Genomic DNA, 18,120 nt, shown 5'->3' on the forward strand with positions numbered 1-18,120 from the left:
CCCCTGTACACTCCTGCAGCCCCTCCCTGTCCCCTGTACTCTCCTGCAGCTCCTCCCTGTCCCCTGTACACTCCTGCCGCCCCTCCCTATCCCCTTTACACTCCTGCAGTCCCTCCCTATTCCCTGTATACTCCTGCAGCTCCTCCCTAACCCCTGTACACTCCTGCAGCCCCCCCTGTCCCCTGTACACTCCTGCAGCCCCTCCCTATCCCCTGTATACTCCTGCAGCCCCTCCCTATCCCCTGTACACTCCTGCAGCCCCCCCTATCTCCTGTACACTCCTACAACCCCTCCCCATCCCCTGTACACTCCTGCAGCCCCTCCCTATCCCCTGTATACTCCTGCAGCCCCTCCCTATCTCCATTACACTCCTGCAGCCCCTCCCGATCCCCTGTACACTCCTGCAGCCCCTCCCTATCTCCTGTACACTCCTACAACCCCTCCCCATCCCCTGTACACTCCTGCAGCTCCTCCCTATCCCCTGTATACTCCTGCAGCCCCCCCTATCCCCTGTACACTCCTGCAGCCCCCCTATCCCCTGTACACTCCTGCAGCCCCTTCCCATCCCCTGTACACTCCTGCAGCCCCTTCCCATCCCCTGTACTCTCCTGCAGCTCCTCCCTGTCCCCTGTACACTCCTGCAGCTCCTCCCTGTCCCCTGTACACTCCTGCAGCCCCTCCCTATCCCCTGTACACGCCTGCAGCTCCTCCCTGTCCCCTGTACACTCCTGCAGCCCCTCCCTGTCCCCTGTACACTCCTGCAGCCCCTCCCTATCCCCTGTACACTCCTGCAGCTCCTCCCCATCCCCTGTACACTCCTGCAGCTCCTCCCCATCCCCTGTACACTCCTGCAGCCCCTCCCTATCCCCTGTACACTCCTGCAGCCCCCCCTGTCCCCTGTACACTCCTGCAGCCCCTCCCTATCCCCTGTATACTCCTGCAGCCCCTCCCTATCTCCAGTACACTCCTGCAGCCCCTCCCGATCCCCTGTACACTCCTGCAGCCCCTCCCTATCTCCTTTACACTCCTACAACCCCTCCCCATCCCCTGTACACTCCTGCAGCTCCTCCCTATCCCCTGTATACTCCTGCAGCCCCCCCTATCTCCTGTACACTCCTGCAGCCCCCCTATCCCCTGTACACTCCTGCAGCCCCCCCTATCCCCTGTACACTCCTGCAGCCCCTTCCCACCCCCTGTACACTCCTGCAGCCCCTTCCCATCCCCTGTACTCTCCTGCAGCTCCTCCCTGTCCCCTGTACACTCCTGCAGCCCCTCCCTGTCCCCTGTACTCTCCTGCAGCTCCTCCCTGTCCCCTGTACACTCCTGCCGCCCCTCCCTTTCCCCTTTACACTCCTGCAGTCCCTCCCTATTCCCTGTACACTCCTGCAGCTCCTCCCTAACCCCTGTACACTCCTGCAGCTCCTCCCTGTCCCCTCTACACTCCTGCAGCCCCTCCCTATCCCCTGTACACGCCTGCAGCTCCTCCCTGTCCCCTGTACACTCCTGCAGCCCCTCCCTGTCCCCTGTACTCGCCTACAGCTCCTCCCTGTCCACTGTATACTCCTTCAGCCCCTCCCTGTCCCCTGTACTCTCCTGCAGCCCCTCCCTATCCCCTGTACACTCCTGCAGCTCCTCCCTATCCCCTGTACTCTCCTGCAGCCCCTTCCCATCCCCTGTACACTCCTGCAGCCCCTCCTTATCCCCTGTACACTCCTGCAGCCCCTCCCTATCCTCTGTACACTCCTGCAGCCCCTCCCTATCCCCTCTACTCTCCTGCAGCCCCTCACTATCCCCTGTACACTCCTGCAGCCCCTCTCTATCCCCTGTACACTCCTGCAGCCCCTCCCTATCCCCTGTATACTCCTGCAGCTCCTCCCTATCCCCTGTATACTCCTGCACCCCCTCCCCATCTCCTGTACACTCCTGCAGCCCCTCCCTATCCCCTGTACACTCCTGCAGCCCCTCCCTATCCCCTGTACACTGCTGCAGCCTCTCCATATCCCCTGTACACTCCTGCAGCTCCTGTCTGTCCCCTGTACACTCCAATAGCCCCTCCCTATCCCCTGTACACTCCTGCAGCCCTGTGTACTATCCTGTGTACACTCCTGCAGCCTTTCTCTATCCCCTGTACACTCCTGCAGCCCCTCCCTATCCCCTGTACACCCCTGCAGCCCCTCCCTGTCCCCTATATACTCCTGCAGCCCCTCCCTATACCCTGTATACTGCTGCAGCTCCTCCTCATCCCCTGTACACTCCTGCAGACCCTCCCTATACCCTGTATACTCCTGCAGCCCCTCCCTATCCCCTGTATACTCCTGCAGCCCCCCCTGTCCCCTGTACACTCCTGCAGCCCCTCCCTATCCCCTGTATACTCCTGCAGCCCCTCCCTATCTCCAGTACACTCCTGCAGCCCCTCCCTATCCCCTGTACACTCCTGCAGCCCCTCCCTATCTCCTGTACACTCGTACAACCCCTCCCCATCCCCTGTACACTCCTGCAGCTCCTCCCTATCCCCTGTATACTCCTGCAGCCCCCCTATCCCCTGTACACTCCTGCAGCCCCCCCTATCCCCTATACACTCCTGCAGCCCCTCCCTATCTCCTGTACACTCCTACAACCCCTCCCCATCCCCTGTACACTCCTGCAGCTCCTCCCTATCCCCTGTAAACTCCTGCAGCCCCCCCTATCCCCTGTACACTCCTGCAGCCCCCCCTATCCCCTGTACACTCCTGCAGCCCCTTCCCATCCCCTGTACACTCCTGCAGCCCCTTCCCATCCCCTGTACTCTCCTGCAGCTCCTCCCTGTCCCCTGTACACTCCTGCAGCTCCTCCCTGTCCCCTGTACACTCCTGCAGCCCCTCCCTATCCCCTGTACACGCCTGCAGCTCCTCCCTGTCCCCTGTACACTCCTGCAGCCCCTCCCTGTCCCCTGTACACTCCTGCAGCCCCTCCCTATCTCCAGTACACTCCTGCAGCCCCTCCCGATCCCCTGTACACTCCTGCAGCCCCTCCCTATCTCCTGTACACTCCTACAACCCCTCCCCATCCCCTGTACACTCCTGCAGCTCCTCCCTATCCCCTGTATACTCCTGCAGCCCCCCCTATCTCCTGTACACTCCTGCAGCCCCTCCCTATCCCCTGTACACTCCTGCAGCCCCTTCCCATCCCCTGTACACTCCTATAGCCCCTCCCTATCCCCTGTACACTCCTGCAGCCCCCCCTATCCCCTGTACACTCCTGCAGCCCCTTCCCATCCCCTGTACACTCCTGCAGCCCCTTCCCATCCCCTGTACTCTCCTGCAGCTCCTCCCTGTCCCCTGTACACTCCTGCAGCCCCTCCCTGTCCCCTTTACTCTCCTGCAGCCCCTCCCTGTCCCCTGTACACTCCTGCCGCCCCTCCCTATCCCCTTTACACTCCTGCAGTCCCTCCCTATTCCCTGTACACTCCTGCAGCTCCTCCCTAACCCCTGTACACTCCTGCAGCTCCTCCCTGTCCCCTGTACACTCCTGCAGCCCCTCCCTATCCCCTGTACACGCCTGCAGCTCCTCCCTGTCCCCTGTACACTCCTGCAGCCCCTCCCTGTCCCCTGTACTCGCCTACAGCTCCTCCCTGTCCACTGTATACTCCTTCAGCCCCTCCCTGTCCCCTGTACTCTCCTGCAGCCCCTCCCTATCCCCGGTACACTCCTGCAGCTCCTCCCTATCCCCTGTACTTTCCTGCAGCCCCTTTCCATCCCCTGTACACTCCTGCAGCCCCTCCTTATCCCCTGTACACTCCTCCAGCCCCTCCCTATCCTCTGTACACTCCTGCAGCCCCTCCCTATCCCCTGTACTCTCCTGCAGCCCCTCACTATCCCCTGTACACTCCTGCAGCCCCTCTCTATCCCCTGTACACTCCTGCAGCCCCTCCCTATCCCCTGTATACTCCTGCAGCCCCTCCCTATCCCCTGTACACTGCTGCAGCCTCTCCCTATCCCCTGTACACTCCTGCAGCTCCTGTCTGTCCCCTGTACACTCCTATAGCCCCTCCCTATCCCCCGTACACTCCTGCAGCCCTGTGTACTATCCTGTGTACACTCCTGCAGCTCCTGTCTGTCCCCTGTACACTCCTATAGCCCCTCCCTATCCCCCGTACACTCCTGCAGCCCTGTGTACTATCCTGTGTACACTCCTGCAGCCTTTCCCTATCCCCTGTACACTCCTGCAGCCCCTCCCTATCCCCTGTACACCCCTGCAGCCCCTCCCTGCCCCCTGTACACTCCTGCAGCCCCCCTGTCCCCTATATACTTCTGCAGCCCCTCCCTATACCCTGTATACTGTTGCAGCTCCTCCTCATCCCCTGTACACTCCTGCAGACCCTCCCAATACCCTGTATACTCCTGCAGCCCCTCCCTATCCCCTGTATACTCCTGCAGCCCCCCCTGTCCCCTGTATACTCCTGCAGCCCCTCCTATCCCCTGTACACTCCTAGCCCCTCCCTGTCCCCTGTATACTCCTGCAGCCCCTCCCTATCTTTGGTACACTCCTAGCCCCTCCCTATCCCCTGTACACTCCTAGCCCCTCCCTGTCCCCTGTATACTCCTGCAGCCCCTTCCTTTCCCCTGTACTCTCCTGCAGCTCCTCCCTTTCCCCTGTACTCTCCTGCAGCTCCTCCCTATCCCCTGTACTCTCTTACAGCTCCTCCCTATCCCCTGTATACTCCTGCAGCCCCTCCCTGTCCCCTGTACACTCCTGCAGCCCCTCCCTATCCCCTGTACACTCCTGCAGCCCCTCCCTGTCCCCTGTATACTCCTGCAGCCCCTCCCTATCCCTGGTACACTCCTAGCCCCTCCCTATCCCCTGTACACTCCTAGCCCCTCCCTGTCCCCTGTATACTCCTGCAGCCCCTTCCTTTCCCCTGTACTCTCCTGCAGCTCCTCCCTTTCCCCTGTACTCTCCTGCAGCTCCTCCCTATCCCCTGTACTCTCTTACAGCTCCTCCCTATCCCCTGTACACTCCTGCAGCCCCTTCCTTTCCCCTGTACACTCCTGCAGCTCCTCCCTTTCCCCTGTACTCTCCTGCAGCTCCTCCCTATCCCCTGTACTCTCTTACAGCTCCTCCCTATCCCCTGTACACTCCTGCAGCTCATCCCTCTGGATTGGTCAAAGAGGGTTCAGGAGGGGCCGAGGGGAACATTGGAGGCTTGTATAAAGAGGAAGCTTTGTTCCGGGGATATGACTGATGGGTCTGACGTGGCCCCTCCTGCACTTACAGTCTGCCTCCCTGGGCCCCGGGGAGTCCTGCGTGTCGTTATATTCTTTTCTGCTTTATACCTCGTGATCCTATTCGGGGGCCGGGTTTAGGTGATGTCACTGCCCCCGCTCAGTGGGCAATGACCCAGTCATGGGCCCAGCAGGGTCCTAGTGCCCTCCTCCTCTGTGCTCCTGTGTTCTGCAGCTCTCACTCCTCCACCTGAGACAGCTATGAGGAGGTATCGTTGCAATGTATCAGGAGATCAGTAATATTTTATCTTACTTTCTATTTGTTACATGGAAAAAAACATTGACGTAAATAAATGTATAATTGTATCGCACTGGCCCGGATTTACTAAAGCCTGACCTGCACTGAAAAGAAACTGCTTGTACATGTAGTTATAAAGAGTCTCGCTGGGGCAACCCCTGAGTGTCTGTAAGATATGTCCCTAGGTAATGGATGGGGAGCCCGTGGTGGTAACAACCGTATCCAGGGGTAAGACGGAGTCAACTCACGGTTCTTTATTCAACAGCAGGCAATGGCCAAACAGGTAACAGCAGATTCTCAAGCTGGAAGAGTCATGGAGAGTGGTCCTCACGAAGGTCACACAGCCTGGTAGTAGATGCAGCCTGGGCTGGTGCAGGTGGAACTGAGTCTGGGTGGTGGATCTCAGTTCTGGGCTTTAGACTCCGGTCTTTCCCTGGGTGCCAGGCAGGGGCCTGGGAGACCTGCAGTTCCTGGGCGGGTTCGCTCAGCAGTTTATATACTCCCTGGTCAGGTGGTAGCTCCTCTCCAATTAGCTTCCAGCTTGTATTACAAGAACATCATTGGACAGTCACATATCACAGTGTTAACTGTTGCCTTACCAGGCAGTGGCTACAGCTCCAATTACTAAGTTCTCCAAGTTCTGGAAACTTCCTAGAGATGATCAGTCCCCCTAACAGCTCCTGACCTGGAGAGGCGCTATTCACAACTTCCAGCCTACCTATGCATTGGCAGGGGTGTTGCACTTGCGTTAACACATGTGTTAACATTGTGTTTGCATTATGTTATGTAAATGCAAATGTTAACAATAATGTAATTAGGCAAATCACCTCCTCAGGTGTAGTACAGCATTTCCTAACACAATAAAAATGCAACGTGTGACCGCGCCCTTAAAGGGATTGTCTCATGTATATAGGGGATGTCTCGCTCTCTCCTTCTCTGTCTCGTGTATATAGGGGATGTCTCGCTCTCTCCTCTGTCTCATGTATATAGGGGATGTCTCGCTCTCTCCTCCTCTGTCTCGTGTATATAGGGGATGTCTCGCTCTCTCCCCCTCTGTCTCGTGTATATAGGGGATGTCTCGCTCTCTCCCCCTCTGTCTCGTGTATATAGGGGATGTCTCGCTCTCTCCTCCTCTGTCTCGTGTATATAGGGGATGTCTCGCTCTCTCCTCCTCTGTCTCATGTATATAGGGGATGTCTCGCTCTCTCCTCCTCTGTCTCGTGTATATAGGGGATGTCTCGCTCTCTCCTCCGCTGTCTCGTGTATATAGGGGATGTCTCGCTCTCTCCTCCTCTGTCTCCTGTATATAGGGGATGTCTCGCTCTCTCCTCTGTCTCCTGTATATAGGGGATGTCTCGCTCTCTCCTCCTCTGTCTCGTGTATATAGGGGATGTCTCGCTCTCTCCTCCTCTGTCTCGTGTATATAGGGGATGTCTCGCTCTCTCCCCCTCTGTCTCGTGTATATAGGGGATGTCTCGCTCTCTCCTCCTCTGTCTCGTGTATATAGGGGATGTCTCGCTCTCTCCTCCTCTGTCTCCTGTATATAGGGGATGTCTCGCTCTCTCCTCCTCTGTCTCGTGTATATAGGGGATGTCTCGCTCTCTCCTCCTCTGTCTCGTGTATATAGGGGATGTCTCGCTCTCTCCTCCTCTGTCTCGTGTATATAGGGGATGTCTCGCTCTTTCCTCCTCTGTCTCGTGTATATAGGGGATGTCTCGCTGTCTCCTCCTCTGTCTCGTGTATATAGGGGATGTCTCGCTCTCTCCTCCTCTGTCTCGTGTATATAGGGGATGTCTCGCTCTCTCCTCCTCTGTCTCGTGTATATAGGGGATGTCTCGCTCTCTCCTCCTCTGTCTCATGTATATAGGGGATGTCTCGCTCTCTCCTCCGCTGTCTCGTGTATATAGGGGATGTCTCGCTCTCTCCCCCTCTGTCTCGTGTATATAGGGGATGTCTCGCTCTCTCCTCCTCTGAATGGGCAGGAGATGGATGCAGCGACATGAGACCCTACAATGTGGCAGATGTCGGGTCCCTCCTCTGCTATATTTCTGCGGCGCTCGGATCCTCCGGGGAACGTCGCCGTGAATTATGTTCTCGAGGCGAAAAGCGAAATCTGCGAGTCGTTTGTAACAATAAAATCACAAATAAATAAATGAAATTTCGCAAAGGAAACTTTCTGTAGAAATTATTTATTTCTTCTATCTCCGGAACAAAGTGGAAAATCCGAATGTCGTCTGACAAGAACCTAAAATAATCCGAAAATCTAAAAACATCAAAATATAAATTTAGAAATTATCTTCAGAAGGAATAATAAAGATACGGGGGACGTCTATCAGATATTGTGCGGCAATCACTAGCGAAACGCCGGGCATCGGCATTGTTCTCCCCTTTATACCACCTGAAAGGGGGCTCCTCTGCGCCCGTCCTCCCGCCCTCTACTCCATGTCCCGTCCTCTTGCCTCAGCGTCTTGTCCTCTCGCATTCCCCTTCATCTCCGTGGTCCCACCCTCCCCTCCGCGCCCCTCCTCCCGCCTTCTCCTCCACGTTTCGTCCTCCCGCCTTCTCCTCCACGTTACGTCCTCCCGCCTACTCCTCCACGTTTCGTCCTCCCGCCTTCTCCTCCGTGGCCTCCAGCCTTCTCTTCTGCATCCCATCCTCCCGCCTTCTCCTCTGCGTCCCATCCTCCCGCCTTCACCTGGGAGTCCCGTCATTTCCGCCATCTCCGTGTCTCCCTGCCGACTTTCTCTGTGCATCCTGTCCTCCCACCTTCTCCTCTGTGCCCCGTCTTTCCGCCTTCTCTGTGTCCCTTCCACCCAACTTTCCCTCTGCATCCCGTCCTCCCGTCTTTCTCTCCACGCCCCAACCTCTGGTGTTCCCCTCTGTGACACGTCCTTTTCCTTTCCCCACCACATCCCATCCTCTTGCGTTCTCCTCAACGCCCTGTCTTCCCGTGATCCCTTCCATGTCCTGTCCTCCTTCCTCTCCTCGCTCCATCCTCGTGCGTTCTCCTCCACGCCCCATCCTCCCGTGATTCCTTCCGTGTCCTGTCCTCCTTCCTCTCCTCGCGCCCTCCTCATGCGTTCCCTTCCTCTTTCCCCTCCAGATCCCATTCTCCTGCGTTCCCCTCTGCGCTCCATCCTCCTGCGTTCCCCTCTGCGCTCCATCCTCCTGCGTTCCCTTCCGTGTCCTGTCCTCCCGTGTTCCCTTCCTTGTCCTGTCCTCCTGCCTTCCTCTCCGTGCCCCATCCTCCTGCGTTCTCCTCCACGCCCCGTCCTCCCGTGTTCTCTTCCTTGTCCTGTCCTCCTGCCTTCCTCTCCGTGCCCCATCCTCCTGCGTTCTCCTCCACGCCCCGTCCTCCCGTGTTCTCTTCCGTGTCCTGTCCTCCTTCCTCTCCTCGCCCCATCCTCCTGCGTTCTCCTCCACGCCCCGTCCTCCCGTGATCCCTTCCGTGTCCTGTCCTCCTTCCTCTCCTCGCCCCATCCTCGTGCGTTCCCTTCCGTGTCCTGGCCTCCTGCCTTCCTCTCCGCGCCCCATCTTTCCCCTTTCCCCTCCACATCCCATTCTCCTGCGTTCCCCTCTGCGCTCCATCCTCTTGCGTTCCCCTCCGCGTCCTATCCTCTCGCCGTGCAGATCTCACACGTAGACAATGCTCCGCCACCTGCCACTTAATTACTGACTTTAAATTCTGCAGAAATAATCTGAAAGGAGAAAACTTCCCCGAATAAACACATCATTTCCGCGGCGCATCGACACTTGTTTGTTGATTATATTAATGACAGAATAAATTACGGGAGCGCCAAATAAATTTGATTTTAATTGTTTCATCCACACGCCAGTGGCAGGGAACTGATTGGATACAGCTCACAGGCGCCATGCTAATCCGCTATCTGCGGGCCCCCGCTCCTTACAATGGGGTCCGGGGGAAGCTGTCCGCACACTACAAGAGGAGACTCCATAATGTATCCGCCAGCGCCTGATATAATGAAATTGTGTTACAGGAGAATTGACTGAGGTGAATGGAGATTTCAATCCCATCGCCAGCACCGCGACCGCCGCTCCAGAGGACGGAATGGAAGGTCTGTAATCAGCAGACACTTGTATTAAGTCCTGACTATAATGAATCTCCTAAAATGTTAAAACCTTAACAGTCTGCAGACGGCTAAGATTTCAAGGTTTTGCGCACAGCCCTATTTGCGGAGTTCCTCTGGGACGCGGCGATTACTCACTGTTGCCTCATCTCTCAATATTCAGTCAAGCACAAAATTCTCATCTTTTTACTTAAAGAGCAGCCCAAAATGGAGGGTGGGTGGCGGGCGGCGCTGTCACTGGCGTATTATTATACAAGAGGCGAATCCTGCATAAAGCGATACACAGATCCGAATGGAGATCAGCGGCGCCGGCCTCATCGCCAGCGCACGCAGCAGAATGTTGCCTCGTGTCTTGGCTTTTGCGCGGTTTAATTACTTTGCTGGAGGGTCCGTCGGTCCGGTCTGGTGGCTGCGCTGGTGCCCCCCGGCGTGGAGGGAGTTAATAACCAATCTCACGAGGCGCCGCGTTACCTTGTATTTATTACATTCCCCGCTCCTTAAGGCTTTGCTGCGACGTTAATTGAAATGCGCCGCTGGTGAGCGACCTGGAATGAGTTAGCGGGATGTAAACATCAATTAAAAGCTGCAAGTGTGAAGAGGATTTTATTCTGATGATTTTCCGTATTCGCCCCCCGCCCGTCCCCCCCCTTTGCTGCGCACAATACAAAAAAAGGGCCAAAGCGGCTAAATGAGAAGTTAATGAGACTTATCCTATAGACTGCGTGAAAGCAATTTCCTGCAAGACAAGAGATGAAGCCCCGGCCGCAGAGCATCGCGCTCTAAAGAGGTTCCCATTCTCCGGCACAATGGAGGCGGCACTTACAGGGGCTTTCTGCGGACCACCAGCAACAATGCCCTGCAATCTTCTGTAATTAAATAACACTCAGGCCGGGAAGAGGAGACGCGGACCATGAAAGGTTGTGATATTTCATCTCCGGCTGAATGTTAGAACGCGGTGATCATCTGCAGGCGAGAAGATGCAGAATACAGACCCGTAATCCGCCATCTGATAGTCCAAAAAACCCAGCGCCGGCCGCCATGACAGCGGCGATCTCCTCTTCTCTGACCTCATGGCCATCCAGTAATCCGGAATATTCAGTCCTCTCATATTAACGGAGCGGAGTCCTCCCTGCCGCATCAGTTGCATAGACTTTGGGGGTCATTTACTAAGGGCCCGAATCGCTATTTTATGTCGGGTTACCCGAATATTACCGTTTTGCGCCGTCATTCCCTGAATTGCCCAGGGATTTTGGCACACGCGATTGGATTGTGGCGCATTGGCGACGGCATGCACGCAACGGAAATTGGGAGGGCGTGGCCGTCTGAGGGTGTGTTACAATGTAACAGAGTATGTAAGAAGCTGGGGGCTGCTGTGCTGTATTGAATTGTCAACACTGACACATAGGGGCACATTTACTTACCCCGTCCAGTTGCGATTCAACGGCGTGTTCTCCGACTCTGCCGGGATTCACTAAGGTCGTGCGCCCGATATCCTGCAGGTGTCACTGCTGCGCCGAAGTCCGCCGGAGTTCACCTCCCCCCGATTTCTGTGGCGTGAAAGTCGGCGCCGATGCTTCACAATCCGACCGCGTGGGCCAGAATCCCGGGGCAATTCAGGGCAAATCGGAAATCATTGGGAAACCCAAAGAAAGTGCGGCGTTTGGACCCTTAGTAAATGAGCCCCACTGTAACGAACACAGCACAAAGCAAAGTCTATGATACAATTGTCATCAGCGATGAGAATCTCAGGACCTTGAGGTCATTGGATAAACCCAATGGTCACATGACACTAAGCATAGGCGGAGACGGATGACTGCAAAAATACTTGGCTCCTCCTCCAAAGGAAAATTTTGAGGGAGAAGCAAATATTCAATGTTCCCAGTGAGGTCCATTCTAGGATTCCCAGTGGGGTCCATGTTCGGGTTCCGGGTCATGTCCTATGTCAGAGTTCCCATTGATGTCTTCACTAGGGTTCGTTCCCATTCATATTGTACATTAGATTTGATACCTTATGGTCCCCATCGATGTCCCGTGTCCAGAAATGTTCTCAATGAGGATTCCCATGGATGAGGGGGTGAGGTCATGTCTGAGGACTGGGTGTGAACAGGGACAAACATCAGGATGGGGGAGGATTGTGGGGATGAGCTGTAGGTAGATACGTGGGGAGCAGTTTTGGGGGTTGCATTGCTTTCTGTCACATTTTGGTAGCCCCCCTGTATATGTAGATAAAGAGGTGGGCAATGTCTCCAGTCCAGTGGTGGTCTTACCCAGAGGAGATGTGAGTCCATAGAGCGCAGCAGACGTCCTCCGTCCCAGCATGCACCAGTCCTGTGCCCCCGGGTCCTGATCTCTCCCCCAGGTTTTAGAGATTTGAATGCTGAAATCCTCTGTGCTGCAGCTTATTGCTTCATGTGGTCTAATGGCCGGGGTGTGATCTGTGCCCGCATCCTCCACCACCTGTGCTCCTAAATCCATCATAATCGACCCCCCTGATCATCGGCTGGAGGGAGGATAACAGAACTCGTCCTCCCTATTTATTTTCATCTCACTGGGGAATCAATGACAATTGTGAATTCTAGAGGGGAGGGGGCACAAGGGTTAACCCCGCCATTACTATTCTATAGGAAGGTCATGGAGGGACGCGCCAGGAACACGCAGTCCTGACCTCTAGGTCTTCACACATCTGATACTAATTAATGGGATTGTTATGAGGGCTGATATATGGAAGTGTCAGGGGGGAGGAGTTACAAGGTTACAGACTCCTCCTTCTTAAAGGGCATGTACCCTTTATATTAGGAAAATTTGGGTGAGACCTTGCCATATACAACGGGAGCAGCAATGGGTGTATATAGAGCACTCCTAGCCGCAGTAATGTATACTAGCGCGGAGGATGAGGGGGCGCAGGATGTGGCAGCACCGCACCCCTTCCCTGCTGTGAGACACATATAGCTACATATAGCTACCAATCCCACAGCCCTGCCACCTTGACACCCCACAATCTTCTGGCCCCAACACCCCATCATCCTGCAATCTCACAGCCCCACCTCCCTGTCACCCTACAATCTTACATTCCCCCAGCCCCGGCACCTTGTCACACCACAATTCCCCAGCCTCGGCACCTTGTCACACCACAATCCCCCAGCCTCGGCACCTTGTCACACCACAGTCCCCCGGCACCTTGTCACACCACAATCCTGCAGCCCCGGCACCTTGTCACACCACAATCCCGCAGCCCCGGCACGTTGTCACATCACAATCCCCCAGCCCCGGCACCTTGTCACACCACAATCCCCCAGCCTCGGCACCTTGTCACACAATCCTCCAGCCCCGGCACCTTGTCACACCACAATCCCCCGGCACCTTGTCACACCACAATCCTCCAGCCCCGGCACCTTGTCACACCACAATCCCCCAGTTCTGCACCTTGTCACACCACAATTCCCCAGCCCCGGCACCTTGTCATACCACAATCCCCCAGCCCCTGCACCTTGTCACACCACAATCCCCCAGCCTCGGCACCTTGACACAACAAAATCCCCCAGCCACGGCACCTTGTCACACCACAATCCCCCAGACCCGGCACTTTGTCACACCACAATCCTACAGCCCGGCACCTTGTCACACCATAATCCCGCAGCCCCGGCACGTTGTCACACCACAATCCCCCAGCCCCGGCACCTTGTCACACCACAATCCTCCAGCCCCGGCACCTTGTCACACCACAATCCTGCAGCCTGGCACCTTGTCACATCACAATCCCCCAGTTCTGCACCTTGTCACACCACAATCCTCCAGCCCCGGCACCTTGTCACACCACAATGCCCCAGCCCCGGCACCTTGTCATACCACAACCCCCCAGCCCCGGCACCTTGTCACACCACAACCCCCCAGCCCCTGCACCTTGTCACACCACAATCCCGCAGCCCCGGCACCTTGACACACCACAATCCTCCGGCACCTTGTCACACCACAGCCCCGGCACCTTGTCACACCACAATCCCCCGGCCCCGGCACCTTGTCACACCACAATCCCCCAGCCCTGGCACCTTGTCACACCACAATCCTCCGGCACCTTGTCACATCACAATCCCCCAGTTCTGCACCTTGTCACACCACAATCCTCCAGCCCCGGCACCTTGTCACACCACAATGCCCCAGCCCCGGCACCTTGTCATACCACAACCCCCCAGCCCCTGCACCTTGTCCCACCACAATCCTGCAGCCCCGGCACCTTATCACACCACAATCCCCCATCCCTGGCACCTTGACACACCACAATCCTCCGGCACCTTGTCACACCACAATCCCACAGCCCCGGCACCTTGTCACACCACAATCCCCCGGCCCCGGCACCTTGTCACACCACAATCCTGTAGCCATGGCACCTTATCAAACCACAATCCCCCAGCCCTGGCACCTTGTCACACCACAATCCTCCGGCACCTTGTCACACCACAGCCCCGGCACCTTGTCACACCACAATCCCCCGGCCCCGGCACCTTGTCACACCACAATCCCCCAGCCCTGGCACCTTGTCACACCACAATCCTCCGGCACCTTGTCACATCACAATCCCCCAGTTCTGCACCTTGTCACACCACAATCCTCCAGCCCCGGCACCTTGTCACACCACAATGCCCCAGCCCCGGCACCTTGTCATACCACAACCCCCCAGCCCCTGCACCTTGTCCCACCACAATCCTGCAGCCCCGGCACCTTATCACACCACAATCCCCCATCCCTGGCACCTTGACACACCACAATCCTCCGGCACCTTGTCACACCACAATCCCACAGCCCCGGCACCTTGTCACACCACAATCCCCCGGCCCCGGCACCTTGTCACACCACAATCCTGTAGCCATGGCACCTTATCAAACCACAATCCCCCAGCCCTGGCACCTTGTCACACCACAATCCTCCGGCACCTTGTCACACCACAATTCCCCGGCCCCGGTACCTTGTCACACCACAATCCTGCAGCCCCGGCACCTTATCACACCACAATCCTCCGGCACCTTGTCACACCACAATTCCCCGGCCCCGGTACCTTGTCACACCACAATCCTGCAGCCCTGGCACCTTGTCACACCACAATCCTCCGGCACCTTGTCACACCACAATTCCCCGGCCCCGGTACCTTGTCACACCACAATGCCACCACCCAGCACCCAGCAGCCCCGCTGCCCTGGCACCCTGTTATTCTGCACCCCCTCAGTGTAATACCGACAATAACTCTCCTAAATTCACAAATAAAAAATATGAGCAAATAATTCTCTGTAGGAAAAGCCGGTATAGATGGAGAGAGATGACAGAGGGAAATGAGAGCGGGGACGGGCCGCCACCTCCGCCAGCGCCGCTGCGCACAGCTGTCTCCTTATTGGATCCCAGGCAGATCCATATTTCAGCCACAAATAAAACATTTGGGAAATAAATTCCACAGCTGCAGTAAGAAAACATATTGCGAGTAATGTGATTTACAATGGATGCGGCCGCCAAAGCGCATTACTCCGGATAATCACCGCCGCCCGGTCACCCATCATCCCGTGCAGATCGGGGCACACAGACAGGCGGACCAAGGGGGGCCTTGGGTCCCTACAACACAAGTCACATGACCAGGGGGGGGGGCGCTGTCCTGACACATCACTGAATCATAACACAAAGCTCCAGAATCTCTGCTGTAGCCACAATGATTCCATCTAATATATAATCCCGTACAGTCCGGACACCGATCTGTGGCAGAAATTACCGCACGTTCTCCAGATTGTGGGGGGAATCGGAAAACGCCCGGATTATTGCCAGTCACTGGAAGGGGAAAGTTATAGGAACTTTAGTGGCAAATCCCCTGCCCTATAAGTGTATCAGAGAGAATAATGTATGGCACTGGAAGGGGCTCTGTGCCTGGCACTTGAAGGTGCTCTGTGACTGGTACTGGAAGGGGCTCTGTCACTGGCACTGGAAGGGGCTCTGTCATTGGCACTGGAAGGGGCTCTGTCACTGGCACTTGAAGGGGCTCTGTGCCTGGCACTGGAAGGGGCTCTGCTTCTGGCACTGAAGGGGGCCGTGTGCTGGGCACTGGAAGGGGCTCTGTGCCAGGCTCTGGAAGGGTCTCTGCTTCTGGCACTGGAAGGGGCTCTGTGCCGGGCACTGGAAGGGACTCTGTGACTGGCACTGGAAGGGGCTCTGTGCCGGGCACTGGAAGGGACTCTGTGACTGGCACTGGAAGGGGCTCTGTGCCGGGCACTGGAAGGGGCTTTGTGACTGGCACTGGAAGGGGCTCTGTGCTGGGCACTGGAAGGGGCTCTGTGCCGGGCTCTGGAAGGGGCTTTGTGACTGGCACTGGAAGGGGCTCTGTGCTGGGCACTGGAAGGGGCTCTGTGCCGGGCACTGGAAGGGGCTCTGTGCCGGGCACTGCAAGGGGCTTTGTGACTGGCACTGGAAGGGGCTCTGTGCTGGGCACTGGAAGGGGCTCTGTGCCGTGCTCTGGAAGGGGCTTTGTGACTGGCACTGGAAGGGGCTCTGTGCTGGGCACTGGAAGGGGCTCTGTGCCGGGCACTGGAAGGGGCTCTGTGCTGGGCACTGGAAGGGACTCTGTGCCAGGTAGTCGAAGGGTCTCTGTTATTGGCACTGGAAGGGTCTCTGTGACTGGCACTGGAAGGGTCTCTGTGACTGACACTGGAACGGTCTCTGTTATTGGCACTGGAAGGGCTCTGTGCCGGGCACTGGAAGGGGCTCTGTGCCGGGCACTGGAAGGGGCTCTGTGGCTGTCACTGTGATAGGGACATTGTGACTGGGAGTGTAAGTTGTGTAGACGAAAGTAGAAGAGGTAAATGGTTTAGATTCTAGATTTCGCTAACAGACCCTCAGCTGTGGGAAGATTTAGAATGGCCTTTTATTGGGCTGAGTTTAAAATGGAATGTTCCCGTTCACAGACAGCAAGCAGAGCTCTTATCCCATTGCCAGTGCTCTCTCAGTTGGCGGCGCAGAGGTCACGATAATCCAAGCCCTTATTTTATGAACTCAATTCTGCTGAGTGATATCCTGATATGAGGAGAGATAATAAATCACCGCCGCGTCCCCCCAGATCGCCATGTAAATGTCACCGCAGACAGGAAACTGTAATTAAGGAAAGGAAATTGCTACAAAGAAACACTTGATCTCAAAATGAGGGGAAAGCGCGAGGTGGGGGCAGAGGAAGGAGCAGGGGGAAAGGCGAAGCTGGGGGAGAGAAGGGAGCAACAAGGAGGGAGGAGGAGATGGCAGGGGGAGCAGTGAGGTGTGGCAAAAGGAAGGAGAAGCGAGGTGGGGTAAAAGGAGGGAGCGAGGGCAACAGCAAGGCAGACAGGAGGGAGAACAGTAAGGGGGAGGAAAGAGGTGGGAGAGAGGAGGAGGTAGTGGGGGGAGCAGCACGGTGGGTCAAGAGGAGGGAGAGGCAAGGCGGGAGCGGTAATGTGGGGGGAAAGGAGGGAGCAGCGAGCTAGAGAAGAGGAGGGAGCGACAATGTGGTGAGAAAGGAGGGAGATGCAAGGAAGGAGCGGTAATAAGGGGGGAAAGGAAGGAGCAGTGAGCTAGAGAAGAGGAGGGAGCAGAAATGTGGTGGGAAAGGAGGGAGCAGTGAGCTAGAGAAGAGGAGGGAGCGGAAATGTGGTGGGAAAGGAAAGAGCAGTGAGCTATAAAAGAGGAGGGAGCGGTAATGTGGGGGGAAAGGAGGGAGCAGTGAGCTAAAGAAGAGGAGGGAGCAGAAATGTGGTGGGAAAGGAGGGAGCAGTGAGCTAGAGAAGAGGAGGGAGCGGAAATGTGGTGGGAAAGGAGGGAGCAGTGAGCTATAAAAGAGGAGGGAGCGGTAATGTGGGGGGAAAGGAGGGAGCAGTGAGCTAGAGAAGAGGAGGGAGTGACAATGTGGGGGGAAAGGAGGGAGTAGCGAGCTAGAGAAGAGGAGGGAGTGACAATGTGGGGGGAAAGGAGGGAGCAGCGAGCTAGAGAAGAGGATGGAGCAGCAATGTGGGGGGAAAGGAGGGAGCAGTGAGCTATAAAAGAGGAGGGAGCGGTAATGTGGGGGGAAAGGAGGGAGCAGTGAGCTAGAGAAGAGGAGGGAGATGCAAGGAAGGAGCGGTAATAAGGGGGGAAAGGAAGGAGCAGTGAGCTAGAGAAGAGGAGGGAGCAGAAATGTGGTGGGAAAGGAGGGAGCAGTGAGCTAGAGAAGAGGAGGGAGCGGAAATGTGGTGGGAAAGGAGGGAGCAGTGAGCTATAAAAGAGGAGGGAGCGGTAATGTGGGGGGAAAGGAGGGAGCAGTGAGCTAGAGAAGAGGAGGGAGTGACAATGTGGGGGGAAAGGAGGGAGTAGCGAGCTAGAGAAGAGGAGGGAGTGACAATGTGGGGGGAAAGGAGGGAGCAGCGAGCTAGAGAAGAGGATGGAGCAGCAATGTGGGGGGAAAGGAGGGAGCAGTGAGCTATAAAAGAGGAGGGAGCGGTAATGTGGGGGGAAAGGAGGGAGCAGTGAGCTAGAGAAGAGGAGGGAGATGCAAGGAAGGAGC

This window comes from Engystomops pustulosus, chromosome 5 (genome assembly GCF_040894005.1).
Source record: "Engystomops pustulosus chromosome 5, aEngPut4.maternal, whole genome shotgun sequence".
NCBI classification, from domain to species: domain Eukaryota; kingdom Metazoa; phylum Chordata; class Amphibia; order Anura; family Leptodactylidae; genus Engystomops; species Engystomops pustulosus.